Source organism: Oreochromis niloticus, linkage group LG11, assembly GCF_001858045.2.
Source record: "Oreochromis niloticus isolate F11D_XX linkage group LG11, O_niloticus_UMD_NMBU, whole genome shotgun sequence".
In the NCBI taxonomy this organism is placed as follows: domain Eukaryota; kingdom Metazoa; phylum Chordata; class Actinopteri; order Cichliformes; family Cichlidae; genus Oreochromis; species Oreochromis niloticus.
Genome location: NC_031976.2, coordinates 29,697,189 through 29,712,332, shown reverse-complemented (window position 1 = coordinate 29,712,332; position 15,144 = coordinate 29,697,189). Strand labels below are relative to the sequence as shown.

The window sequence follows — 15,144 nt, the reverse complement described above, 5'->3', positions numbered from 1 at the left end:
GTTTTTATGGCTAATCTTAAAAGTAGAGCTACAGACGGGGCCTGAAAGCTAAACGTTCTGCATCCAGTTGAACTTTTTCTATGTTGGTAAATTTCATGTAAATCCATCCATTTTCTTACCTGCTTATCAAATTCAAGGTCACTGGTGGCTTGAGCCAATCCCACCTGAGAGAGGGCAAGAACACAGGTCTATGTTAGACAGGCTGCCCACTCATCACGGAGCTAACATGATCAACATCATCCAACCCTAGTTAACCTAACATGCATATCTTTGGACTGTGTGGGAAAGCTCGATTGTCTAAAGTGATCCATGCAGCCACAGGGAGAACATGCAATTTGTAAAATGATGATAATAGTAATAATAAAATTATCATAATCCCAAATATTCTGAATGCTCCAGCTTGGTGACAAGCGTGACCAATGTTTGAAATTTCTGCTCAAAATATGGATATTGTTGGGATTTAGAGATTCTTTTATTGCTGCCATATAATCTGCCTTATGATAAATGCATTAATAACATGTTCTACAGTATTATTTTATCAGTAATATTGTTTACAGGGTTCATATTGCATTGAATATGTTTGTCATCACATTGATTCTATTCACAGGTTGAGTTCATTCTATACACATTGCATAACTGTGCTTGTTTAGAGTTGATGTTCTATCCAAGAGGGTTTTAAGCTTCACTGGTGAGAGTGTCCAGGTGATACATGTTGAGGGAAGATGAGAACATAGCAGGTTAATTGCATGCATGCTTACAATACACATAAATCTAGCAACAGGCCTGAGCGAAGGCCCAAGTGTCTTCTGCTTCTTATTTGAGACCTGCGCCAATTCAGTCTACTTAGTGATTGAGGACGAGGGTCCATTATTAGCCCTTAGAGGCCCTGAAGCTTGAAGTTATTACCTTAAAAGGAAGGTGTTATCAAAAAGAGAAGTTATATGTCTGTTCATAGTTATTAAGATGTACAAGATGTACCCTTGTCTGTAAACAATGACTGGACATAATGTATTTTTGACCTGTATTGACGTGTATGTGGGGGTGTGATCCTCTATGCTATAAAACCAGAACTCAGTGTATTTTTGTCAGAGCAAATAAGCCATATGCTGACGGTTGTTCTCCGTTGTCAATAAACTCATCGTTTGATTGCACTTTTCTGGGCCTCCGTCGTTTGTTGTCTGGTCTACAGTTGATCGATCTCGCTTCAATATCTACTATAAAAGGCCTTTTTTTTTTCCCAATACAAACCCAAACACAGCCAGCTGACACACAACAGATGCACACGCTTGGGATATGAAGTATTTCTTAAGTAGAGTGAATTTATTCCAGTGCAGCAGATGCTGAGGAGCTGTGGGGAGAAAGCTGGAGACTCAAAAATAACAGCGTGGAAGAGAGAAGAGCACAGACATAGAAAAATATAAACATATAAGAGTAGGAACAGACCAGCCGTAAGACTGAGCACGCTCTGTTCAACCATTTAATTAAACCTGAACATGTTTGTTTGGCGGCAGCCCGCTGAAAGCTTCTCTTCATTACATCAGACAACTCAGTTTTTCAGAAAATACAGAGGAAATTACATGGTTAAAAAGGTACACGAAAGGTTCAACAAGGTGTTGTAGGGATATTTCCTTCTATTGCTTCATATAGTTACATTTTCATTCAATACTTTCTTGGGGAAAAAGTGTTTATTGAACCTTCTGAGAAAAATATGAGTTTTAATTTGTATAATATTTGCTACAGCCAACGTTTTTCTAGATCACACTGATGTAGAAGCCTTGAAACCCCTTGAAAACTTGGATATCAAATATGACAAACTTGGTGTTACAGGATTAATAACAGATCACAGATTTATTCCATTTACATACACTCACCAGCCACTTTATTAGGTACATGTTACTGAAGTGGACTGCTTTAATTCTTCAACAAAGGTGCTGGAAACATTACTCAGAGATGTTTGTCCATATTGAAAAAAATAAAATAAAATAAAAAAATAGCACCATGCAGTAGCTGCGGATTTGTTGGCTGCACATCCATGATGTGAATCTCTCGTTCCACTACATCCCCAAAGTGCTCTATTGAGTACACTGAACTCATTGTCATGTTTAAGACACCAGTTTGAGATGATGTGAGCTTTGCGACATGGTGCATTATCCTGCTGGAAGCTGCCATCACAAGATATGGTCATACCTTTATGTGTGCCTAATGGTCAACAGCAATACTCAGGCAGGCTGTGGTGGTTAAATACCACCACATCTGAATGTCGCAGCAGGAACTGAAACTTATGAGACCAGGCAATCTTCCACCGTCCAGTTTTGCTAAGCTTGTAGATTCAGTTTCCTGTTCTTAGCTGAGAGAAGTGACACCCTAACGGATTGTTCTGCTGCTGTAGCCAATCTGCTTCAGGGTTTGACTTGTTGTGCTTTCAGAGATGCTCTTCTGCATACCTGTTAGCTCAAAATCCTCTGACATCAACAGAACTGCTGTTTACTGGGACCATTAATCCCAGAGATGGCGGTGTGGGGGAAAAAAATCCCAGCAGCTCAGCAGTTTGTGAAACAGCCTCACCATTTACAGAGTCACCTAAACATGTAGTAATGCTACAATCCATGTAGTTGCTGCATTGTGGCTAATTAGATAGTCACATTACCGAACAGTTTGGAAGTAGGTGTAAAGCTACGTGGAAGTTTGGCCTAATTTGCTGCATAGTGAATTTTCATGCCTGGACTCTCGTAGCCATCACCTCTCTGCCCTCTGATGTCACCGTTGAGAACCAATGATGTGGACTAGTCAGTTTCTATTAGTTCATTTTGGTAAGACATGAGTACAGGATGTGAGGTCTCAGCCCTTTCTTCTCACAAGCACCGACGTTTTCTTTTATTTTGTTCTAACAGTTAACGAATAACAGAGTTTGTGTACAATTTTTGAGCATGACATTTTGTCAGACATACACACTGAAGCGAGATCGATCAACTGCAGACCAGACAACAAACGACGGAGGCACCAGACAAGTGCAATCAAACGATGAGTTTGTTAACACAGGAGAGGAAACATCAGCATATGGTTTCCTCTGACAAAAATACATTGAATGCTGGTTTTATAGCATAGAAAATTAACGCCCACACATACACGTCAATACAGGTCAAAAATACATTGTTTACAGACATGAGCACATCTCGTACATCTTAATAACTATAAACAGACATGTAACTTCTCTTTTCTATAACACCTGCCTTTTAAGGTAATAAACTTCAAGCTTCGGGATCGTTAAGAGCTAATAATTGACCCTCATCATCAATCACTAAGTAGACAGAATTGGCGCAGGTCTCAAAAAGAAGCAGAAGACACTTGGGCCTTCGCTCAGGCCTGTTGCTAGATTTAATGTGTATTGTAAGCATGCATGCAATTAACCTGCTATGTTCTCATCTTCCCTCAACATGTATCACCTGGACACTCTCACCAGTGAAGCTTAAAACCCTCTTGGATGGAACATCAACTCTAAACAAGCACAGATATGCAATGTGTATAAAATGAACTAAACCTGTGAACAAACTTATTCAATGCAATATGAACCTTATAAGAAATATTACTGATAAAATAATGCTGTAAAACATGTTATTAATGCATTTATCATAAGGCAGGTTATATGGCAGCAATAAAAGAATCTCTGAACCCCAACAACACACACACAAACAAGTTTTTCCAAAAGGTTACATACATTTATTATTGTCCTGACTGCAAGATTTAATGAAGAGACAAAAACAATGTAGGAAAAACTAACCAGTTTTCTGAGTGACCTTAAACTTAATTTGAAATTTTTGTACCCTTCAGCCGTTGCTCACTTGCACTGATCTGCTGACCGGGCTGCTGGGAATGAAGTGTCAGGGATGGGCCCTCAGTGTCCACCCATTCAGAAACTGCCACTAAGAAAACATCAAAATGAGGGGTGCTGTCATGACCTTCATTTTGTCAATTACAATTTAGACAAAGGAAAATAGTGACCTCCCACACAGCCTCTTTGGATTTCCATAAATGGGACTAAGTTTATATTTACTGAGTTTACAAGCTTGTTGTTTCCATGACTTCCTTGTCCTATACACATGTCAGCCAGATGTGCTTTGGACAGTCTCTCTGAATGACAGTTTTGACTACATGGGTACCACAGAGAGTCTCTCTTTCAGTCAAAACAAACTTCTGTGTTCCCCAGTTTCTATTAATGGCAAAAAAGAAAAGTATAATGAAAACTTCTGAAAGAAATTTTGACTCTTGACTCTGTGTTTGTGTGTGTGAAGGCTAAACTATACAGGCAGACGGTGAGGAGGCTTTTGAAAGGACCCAGGAGACGGTAATTATACTGACTGACAGAAGAGTGTGCCGTGAGCCTGAACTCTCTCATGGCCTAATGACGCCACAGCCATTATAACATCTTCACCGAGCGATCCCAATGAGTCACGCCTATTCTCTGACACCGGAACATCGCAACGCCCGTGTGTGAAATCAAGTTTAAATGGAAATCTGCCTGCATTTAAGAGGACACTTGTGGCCCCCTGAGAATGACTGACAACTGGCAATTTAGATTTAATGGACCATAAAGCTGCTACCTACCTGTGTTTTATACCTCATATCACTGTTGAACATAATCTGAATCATTTCAGCTGTTAGTTTATTCCCCTGACAAAGGCCCAGAAAAATAAACCAGCATATTTACACAAATTTAAATCATTTTCCTGCAACAAGAATGTGTTTCCAGAGCTTTTCCTGTATACCAAAAGGAAGTTATCTTTGTTTAGTTTTAGTTTCTTTCTTTGTTTTAAATTTCTTTGAAAAAAAAAAAAAAACCACTCATCATTAGAGCCGTTTTCATCTTTGCATTGATACTTTAGGTTGTACATAAATGTCATCTTTTAGTCCTCATTTAAAGAAAAACAGCAAAGTGAACAAAATCTCATCTTAATTAAATCTGTAATTATCTCATTAAAGAATAAACAATTTCCTGTCCCACCAGTCAGCAAACACTATGATGATGTTTTACACCAAAGACAGTGTATACCTGCTGCAATTAAAAAAATATTTATCCAGGTACGCCTGCAGCCAGCAGAGAAGTCTACATTAAGTAAAGGGACCTTCATGGAAGTGCACAAATTTTGGACTGAGACCTGACTGAACAGCATCTTCAATACACACGTTCTTTAAATCCTAGGACAGCTAATCAAAAGGCATCTAGCCGTCTGCTTGTGGGCACCCCCACCCCCCTTACTTTAATGTTCCCGGTCACAATGGAGCGGTCAGTTTTAACAGCTCTTAAATTAACATAACAAACATTTTTCATCACCAAATTCAGTTCAGTGGGTAGTTCAATTGGTTGTTCACTGAGTGGTTCAGTGGTCATTCAGTGGGCCATTCAATGGGTCAGAGGCAAAAGGGGGTGGATTCCAATTCATTTCCTATGGCGGTCACTTTTGAACGGGAACACCACAGATGTAACAAAGTTGATTAAAACACTCAAAATTCAATGAAAGAGCTGCTCATCACTTTTATATGTTCAAGTGCATAGTGTGGAGGATGTCATAAGGCCTTGAGGCAATCGGATGTAAAACACAATATTTATTAGTGTTTTAATTTGTAAATCGGTCAGATTTGACCCGAACACAAGAGGAAGGCTAGAAAGACCATAAGGTTGCAGGTATAGTTGTGCAAAACAGGAAGTTCTCACAGGACTCTATTCTTGAGCTGTCAAAGAGATGGCCGGATATCTGAATCTAGAATGCTTTTAGTTGACCACGAACTCTTCTGCATACCAAAGGCTACAAGGTTCCCAGGTCCTGTGGCTGCAACAACCCAAATCTTCACCCCTCTGCTACCATGCTTGTCAATTAGCATGAAGCGTTTGTCTTGATATGCTGTGTTTAATTTTTGCTTTGCATGATGACAAAACATCTGTCCAAAGCAGATCTCTAATCAGACCAAGTCTTGTCTTTGCACCACTTCCAAGCACTTTGCAACTTGTTCTCTGATGTGCGCTTTTCTCTTATTTTTGTATACATTTCTCTTGTTTCGACATATCCCTCTTGGTTGTTTACATTTCTCCTGTTTGCCATTTATTCCTGCTGTACAATGACAATAAAGGGCTATTCTATCTTCTATTCTGTTATATCATTCCAGTAGTCTTGTGGTTTGCAAAACCAAGCCATGCTGCCATGTTATATTAGGGATTCCAACTTTTTTCCCAGCAGTGCTTTCAAACAAGCTGTACTTGTTCAATCTTTATCTAATTGTATTATCATAAAAGTCTGAGCTATAGCTCTTGGGGTTTTTTTGCAGTTCCTCTGAGCATTGCATGGTCTGACTTTAGTCCATTCCTGAACAGACACCTGAACGCTCCAAACCAGCAAACCACGAAAACTTCTGGTTTTATAGAAGTGATCACACTTGCTGATCAAGTATAGTTGCTTAGCAGGTTAGCTGTTACTTACCTCTTAATTCCTACAGAAGCAATAAGAGTGTATTTAGTCTTTCAAAAGACATTAAAGAGTCCTGTTAAATCCTTTTTTGCTCCTCCACCACAGGACTGTATAGCTCAGAAAGAAAGATAAGGACAACTACTTCTACTGTGCCAGCAAGTTTCTGTGACCGTGCCAAGTTTCACTTTTTTCTTTTCTTAACATGACAGTCACCTTTAGTTAGTGTTATAATACACTGGCAGAGATCAGTGTGCACTGCAGAATAACAAGTGCACCGTGAACCAAAAAGTACTTCAAATTCAGCTCCATATAATAATTTTTACAGACAGGGAAGGTGAGAGGATGATTGAGATGATGGAACAGCAAAATATTTTGTTCAACTTTGGTTAAAAGGGGGGGTTGAGAGTTTTTTTTGTTTTTTGTTTTTTTGTTTGTTAAAGAAACCATAGTTCAACCACTCAGCCTTACCAGGACACAGAGAAAGCCTTTAACGCAGTCAAAACCATAACAAAAGAACATTTTCTGTGTCGGTGTGAATCCGGCCCGTCTGTGAATGAGCTCCTGATTGGACTCTGTTCTGCAGAGTGTGCCGTGGAGAGCTAAGCCGTGTGGCTAATAAGTGGTTATCAAACAGCCATTATACTAGAAGTAATTTCAGCCCAGCGTCATCAAGCTTTAATATGAAAATGCTGCTTAAAGAAATCACAGCCAACCACCAGTAACGATTCATTATTCACCCATCAGCCTCACTGTTCTCCAACAAGGATGATCTCCAGCATTCGCAAGGATTTTTTTTTCCTTTTTAAAATCATTTGTTGGCAGGAGTGGGCACCGATTTACATTCAAATTTTAGATGAATATTATGTTTCATTCAATGGAGAGTTAAATATTACTTTAAATTCCAGTTTTCTATGCATATTGATGTTTCTTGGAGAGATGAAGGCCTTTCAGTTTTGTTTCTGCACTTGACCTTTGCAAAGTTTCATACCCGTGGGCAACTCGTACCTCAGAAAACAACCAAAATGAAATGCAATGACTTCAGTGTGGAGTACATGATTACAGAAAGGGACAAAGTAATCTTAAAACTTTTAAATGAATGCAAATCAATAAAGTCATCAAATAGTTAAGATCTCCAATCTATTGATTCGTACTGCTGAATATGAAATTTTCATCACTTTGGTCTCATATCTACTGCTTCCTCCAGCTGGCACAGTTAATAAAGGGTCAGTACGCCTTTTTCAACCACATTTACTGAACAGTCAAATGTTAAGCAGGATGGTGCACACGATAACATTAGGCGGAGCAGTGTGGAGGGTGGATCTAAGAGAGGTTGCAGTGGAGGGAGGACGAATGATTCATTATAATTTCTCTACTTTTACAGTAATTCAACTTATTTCTCATTTTGTTATGAGGTCAGTTTTATATTGCAGTTTTTTTTATATATACCTTATTTGTTTTAGCATAACTAATACCACATTATCCAAAGTTCATTTGAACTTAATTTAACATAATGTTTTTTTTCTATTAAATATAAATTATTGAGATGTTAGGTAATGTGTTGTGCGCCCTTTATTTAGATTCTAAAATATATTATACCTCTATGAGATGTAAGGAAATGATCTAAGTCATTTGTAAAATAAATAAAAAGCCCTAACATGTAATCTTAAATACTTATTTTGTTAAATCTAACCAACTAGGAAAATTAGTTGAAAAATAATGAGTTAACTTTTTCACTAAACGACTTATTTTCCATGACTTTAGTGGTTGCAGGATGACATCAAACTTTTTCTGTGGTATTGAAAATGGTACTGAATATTTTCCTGGGTATTGTTATCGAGTCTGAATCTCTAGCATTGTGACAACTATAGTACCCATATACACAAAACGAATACTTTCAAATTTCAAAGGGAAAAAAAAAGTCTGGGTTGGTGGTGGAGTGAATCATTTAAGTGCTTTTACCACAGACCCAAATCTGTGTTTTCAGTGTCACAAAGTTTCAGGTTACTTTGGTTAGTTTTATGTGTTCAACCCAACGTGTTTAGAGTTTCATTAAAAAAAGAAAATAGTGTATTCCCAGACTGGTTGACAAGTGGCCACTAGAGGTTTCTGGATGTTGTTAGTTGCAGAGAAGATTGTAAGTAGTTTTTTGATGCACAATTACTTTGGCTGCAGGTTGCTGCAGTTGCCCATAGTTTGCATGGAAATGCTTATCTGCAAACACTCCTCAACCACTCAGTGAAACTTGAAAAATTGCAAGAGAAACTGAAAACTGTGAAGATTTGCCTTCAAAGTAAAAGATAGTGAGTTCCATTAAAACCAATTTCACATAGTGAAATTACCAAATTTGAAATGAAATGTTTGTCGGACTGACATTAGTTGTTCAACCTCGCCAATCTTAGTTCCACTTTCTGCGGGAGAGGCACTGCATAAACCCACAGTCTTCACACAAGGCAGACGCTTCATAAGGAGCTGATTTTATTACAGCAACGTCTTCTACTGCAGGTTTAACAGGTAGTCACTGAAGGTTCAAAACATGTCAGTGGGTTGTGGCGTGAAAAGCACACTTATTTTATCAGGTACTTGATCTGCCAGTTGAAAGTCACGCTGGCTGTTCGTTGGATGGTTAATAAGGATATAAGGATGCTCCAGTGTATCCATAGCTTAACTATAGCCCCAGAACTTATAGACCATAACAGTAAGAACAATGGTAGTCTTTTTAAGAAAAAATAAGAATTTCTCGAGGTTTAATATAAGGCATTTATCTTCTAAAAGATGTTTTTTAGAAATAGGAAATAGGATACTGCTTTTAGTCTTTTAGTCTTTAGCTGTCAGATTTGTGAATTAACATTCAGCAGCTGCAGCTTCACAATCAGACCTCAGAGTCATAGCTGTCACAAAGTGGTGATAGCATCCAAATAAATAAATGAACCAGCAGTACACAACTGTGATAAAAACACAACTTTGGCTGAGCAGGAATGTACACACAGTATGAGGACACTGCAGTCTGGGTCTGGCTTCCCAGAGGACTGGAGACTGCTACAGCTTCATATTGATGTTAATGGTTACTAATGACAGGCCTGAATTTATTGGTTTAAAGTCTGAAGGACTTTCAAACTTTATGATAAATTACCACTTGTTCTGGTTTTATAATACATCTATTAAAAAACCCAGAAAATCTTCTATTTAATTTTTGATTGTTTTGAACTGAACATCTCTGGTGGGACATTGTGATGATCATTTAGTTAAAGTACCAATAAAATTCAGCCAATAAAAAAAAAAAAAAGAAACACACTCAGATGAGCTTAGAGCACTTCATTTCCAATTTTCATTCGAGCTGCCATTCTGGTTTTCAATTTCAAAAACTGTGTCAACATTTAATAAAATCATTTCCAAGCCAATTTAATTTAAGGCCTCGCACTAGAGACATCTGTACAGCTGTGGGAACATGTCTACTCTAAAAAAAACTGATGATCAATATTGACTTGAGTAGAACTCATGTACAAGTTATTTAGAAATGGAAATGATCTTATCTTCTAGAAAAGTCGTCTTTGCACTGATGCAATTTCCACTGCAAGACTGCAAACTTCTCCTGAGCTTTATGAACAATGTGATAGGAATGATAAATTAAATAGACCCTTTTCTGCTCATTTCTAGCTCCCCATTTTTTATTCATGGACTCCACTGGAGTAGTACTGCATGACTTACAAGTCAAAATAATCCCTGTATAGGTCAAACGAGGACTCAGTTCATCCAGTTTGTGAAATAAGTTGCTTAACAAACTTTCTTCTGATTGGCTGCCCCTGAGAAGAGCACGTGAGCGGGGCTTTTTCGCTCAAAACTCAAGCTGTATGCCTGAGATTGCAGCAACTCATTGCATTTATGCGTGTAGACATGGTCAAAGCATCACAATGGGGTAAAAAAGCGATTGAAATGACTATGAGTGAGGCATGGTTGTTGGAGCTAGACTAGATGGTCTGAGTATTTTTAGAAACTGCTCACCTACTGGAATTTTTCCCCATATAACCATCTCTACAATTTACAGCAAATAGACCAAAATGGAGAAAATATCCAGTTTTTAAAGTGGGAGAGGAGAATGGTCAGACTGGTCAAACAAAGGCTTCATCCTGTTTAAAGGGGTTTTTCCTTCCCACTGCTGCAAAGGCCTCAAAAGGGTTTTAGATTGTTGGAGTTTTCCATTTAACTTCGTAGAAGCCTCACTCTGCAGTATAAGGTGCCTTGAGATTACTGTTGTTGTGAATTAGCGCTACATAAATGAAACTGAAATCACCAGTTTTATTTATTCATCATGTTTTGTATCAAGAGTTCAGGCTGCTGGTGTTTGTGTAGTGGTCTGGTGGACCCTTCACTGTCACACTTTGAGCCCTTCAATACCAGCCGAGTGTGAATACTACAGCCTACAAGAGTATCATTACTGTTATCTATATATAATAGAAAATAAGGAAAAGTATGTTAAGTCTCCTTTAATATATTTTTAATACAAAACTTAATGAAGACTTTCACCATGAGGTGGCAGTATTTTACCAAAACGTATCCACCTCAACCAACATTAACTTCTTCGGTGTACTTGTGAAGTTTTCGCGTTGCCATCTTGAAACTAATTCCTAAACTTTTGACTAATCTGATGTTTCTGTGTTGAAGATTTTAGAAAGTGTCTCATTTGTGCTCTTCTGCTTATCAAAATAGGTTGGTTGATCTTTACTGCCATTGTTTTAATGTTGAGTTAACACTAGCTTCAGTAAGGTTGCTATGCCTCATGTTAGACTCATTGGATGCTACACTAAAAATGTACATTTAAACGTGCAAGAGGTGACTGCCAGATAAATGAGTATTGGTGTGTGTGTGTGTGTGTGTGTGTGTGTGTGTGTGTGTGTGTGTGTGTGTGTGTGTGTGTCTCTGGGGATTTGTCATAATTCATTATTTGTACATCAAATTAGAGGTTGAGCTAAATAATTTGCTGCCTAGCTTCAATTACCTCGACCATCGCTGTGATCTTGTCTTTCTGAATCTCTACTTTAGTGTTTTGTTCCCTAATTATGCATAAAACCTCATTTGTTCTGGGAAGGGGAAACAAGGAACATAGATCACAGCTCCATGAGATTTCTGGCCCAGGTTTGTATTTTTAATTTAATGCTCAGCATCTTTCCCAATAGACATAAGCATACTGTTTGGAAGGATTAATTTTAGAATATTTTTGTAAATGAGGTCTTTGAAGATTTAATAATTCCTCAGAGGAATTTAAATTAAATACTGTAATCATGCTGCCATTTTACCCAAAGCGTCAAATTCTCCCTTTGTGGTGCTTTGTTTATTTAACAGTTACACAGATATTAAAGTGTAGCATCATTTTAATTCATTTGAGGAATACTGAGTAAGCAAAAAGCAAGAAAAGCAGACAAAACTGCAGTGTCCCAACAATTATTGTCAAATAACAGAAAAAAACCATCCTCAAAATGGCCATAAAAAACAGAATCACACTATCACCATGAATAAAGTCAATATGATGATTTCTTTCACGTGGTGCCACCTTATCGTTTATCTCAAGCTGCGTCCACAAACAGGCAAGATACCTGCAACTTAGTGCTCAGTAACAAACTAATCAAATGCAAGAATTTCCCTCCCCAAAACTGATGCACAGACTTATTGGATGGTATGAAATCACACATCAGACCATATCATTTGTCTGACAATCCATTAAAAATGCTCCAAATGGCACAAACAGCATGAAAACAGTGTAGAGGTCCAGTTCAGTGACTCCAATTAGCAGAGGTGAAACCAACAGTGATTGGCTACAGTCCAGAAACCTGCCAATCAAAGCAGCCACACTGCTAACTCCACTGCCCAGGTGTACGAGTCAGAAAATATTAGCCCCCTATACAGTGGTTACGAAGGGGGGAAACTATCAGAGGCCTAATATGCATTGGACCTGGGTTTTTTATGCCCTAAGGTTGGCCATTTTAACCGGGAAGTCTCTGGGGATGGATTTGCTTTTGGAGCCAGCCTGAAGTGGCCACTGAGTGCAGTTTTTGGCTCTTTTGCTTTCGCTCCATTTTTCAGTTTGGGGGGGTTTTCACTTGGTCAGATCAGACCCATCTCTGAAGCCTTCATTTTCATTTCAACAACATGCCTGTGAATTTATTCTGATCTTCCGCAGCTGTGATGCTGTCACTGTACAAGATTTTCAAGGTGCTATAATGTCTCATCATCTACAATGACCCTTAAGAAAGCAAAACAAATTGGATATTTGTTGAAGAGGTGCAAAAAAGGAGGACAGATAATGATGTAGCAAATTTCCAGATGCATTATTTATTATAACCACTGTGCTCAAAAATGGTAAGGATGAGAAATGCGTCCAGTTTCAGACTCCATCCAGTGTTAAGTGAATCGTTACTGGCTGAGCCTGCGGCCTCAGTCTGACCTGGAGTTATATCACCCAGCACCGGTGTAACACAGGATTGACATCTCTTTAAAAATAACCATCATGATTACTGCTATTACACTCCATTATCAGCTTACTAATAGCTACTGCTTGCTTTGATTACTTATCACTCACAGGGACGCTGCAGACAGTGCGATCTTTAAGGCAGACCTAAGCTCAGTGTAAGGTGATCAACTCTCTCATGACTTTCATCTGGAGAGAAATAAATATCACATCGGGAGGGATCATCCGAGGGTGCAGTGTTTGTCTCATAGATGAGGTGAGAGGAAGAGAGAGAGAAACCAGACACTCGTGTCTGCCTTCAGTCTGATACTCAACCATCACTTCTTCTTTAAATAATCCTCTCACACAATGTTAAATTAGTTCTTTCTCTTCAGAACTTTCAAAAATAAAAAGCACCTTTATGGCCTCATGCAGCTCTCCTGACTATTAGAGGAGTTTGTAAAACAATATTTCTATTTTGTGAAAAGTTTCTACTCCACCACATCTCTGTAGTGCATCCCAGCTGTCCGAAAGCTTTAGATACTTCATGTACAAAGAATGCTTAAAAAACATAGCGCTGGTTATCATTGTATATATGGTACTGAAAAACTGGCACTTTTAGTGTGCTAATGCACCTGCTACCATTTGTTAGCTACAGCAAACAGGAAACATGGGCTAAACACAGGCACAGCCGGGCCTACTATATTTATTTGATCACTTTAAAAAGACCGCTCTGAAACAAGAAGATGTTTTCTTGTTTAATACCTCGACTCCTCTGTCCTCAGGTCAATCAATTTTCCACCACTAGCTGTCCAGTTTCCTCATATTCTTTAAGTTCACACGACACATCATGCTGCAATATAATAGCCAATAAAGGCTTGTTTTCCCACTCATGCTTATGCTATCAGAGTAATGAAAATAAAAAATCACTGTTTGTATTAGGAATGTATACATATTGGTAAGATGTTAATGTTCCCTTTCTGTGCTTTATTTTATTTTAAATCAGAGTCTGAGCTCATACAGAGTTTAAAAATGCTTTACATGTGACTTGGATAGTGTCAGGAAAAAAAAGAAAGAAAAAAGTCAGAACCAAAGAACTGAATAAATAATAGAGTGGACCACTTGGCAGGTTCTTGATTTTCATGTACTTTGTACGTTGCTGTCATTTCAGAAACATGTTTCACTCTTTAGTCTCTGGACACTAAATAGTTAAAAAAAAAAAAAAAAAAAAAAAATCAGAATCCCGTCACAAGTGCAGCTCATATGAAATCTTAGATAAATATCAAATATGCCCCTATAACCTACTTGTGCAATTTCTTTTACGCATGGTGGCCTTGCGTAAATCTTCCGTGTCTGTATTTATGGTTTTAAATCATTTTTAATGCAAAGCAGGAGTTCTGGCATCACAATTTGTCCAGGACTTTATGCCACACTTGGATTGGTTTAGAAGAGAGACACTGCGTGAAACTGTAGCTGGCACTGAAAGCTAGCAGCTGTTAATCTACACAGAGATCAATAGCAGGAAGGTAATAGGAGATAGTATTCAGATAACCTGGCTACAAACACATTGCAAATAAAACTCTGACAGCAGCAGGTTTGTTCACAGCCTGTCTGTGAACCAGAGTTCCCTACAAAACAATATATTACACAAAATTACAATAAAATCTGTCTACAAGCCAAAAATGTTGAAAACACATGAAACGGTGTAGTAGCCACTGACAAATTCATAGCAGGAAGCTGCCATTTAAAAATAAATATTGTAATGGCACATAAAAACAACAAATGACAGGTGGTATTAGCACAATGTAGCACTTAATAAAATGTTAAACCTCATCCTGTCCATTTGAAACTTTTCTTCAACCACACAACACATAAAAAAGCCCCAACAGGTGGTCACACAAAACAGCCACCTTACCTTAGGCCAGGTCAATGCTGCTTTCACATGAGCAAGCTGAGGGGGAATCCATGGCAGGTGTCATTTAACTGCAGTAATTGTTTACCTGGCGCCAGGCCTGGTGACGTAGAGCTTTGTTGAACAGGTGAGTGGACTGAGGCTTCTGCCAGCTCTGCTTTGCGATCACACTCCACTATGTGACCTTAAAATCCACCTTTTCGATGCTGCCGCTGTCGATTTCTGCATTTTGTGTTAAATCTGTCGTGTAGCATATCATATACTGTCTATAGTCAAGCAGTCTACAGCCCCTTGTGGTGGCCCATCTAAACGCAAGTGAAACGAACGTTGCATTC

General features: G+C 38.4%; 1 long non-coding RNA gene across 3 annotated transcripts in view; it reads right to left on the bottom strand.

Moving 5' to 3' along the window:
• Positions 1 to 15,144, bottom strand: part of LOC109204243 (uncharacterized) — a 20,907-nt gene extending 5,763 nt beyond the window's left edge. Inside the window, exons 1-3 of one of the 3 annotated variants that reach the window (XR_002063832.2) lie at positions 14,813 to 15,144; positions 3,822 to 3,920; positions 120 to 164 (exon numbers count right to left, since the gene is read on the bottom strand). This is a non-coding gene — a long non-coding RNA (uncharacterized LOC109204243). Of the gene's footprint in view, positions 1 to 119; positions 165 to 3,821; positions 3,921 to 12,861; positions 14,099 to 14,202; positions 14,399 to 14,812 lie in introns of those variants that run through there. The other 2 variants (XR_003222242.1, XR_269587.4) reach the window with 2 other exon arrangements.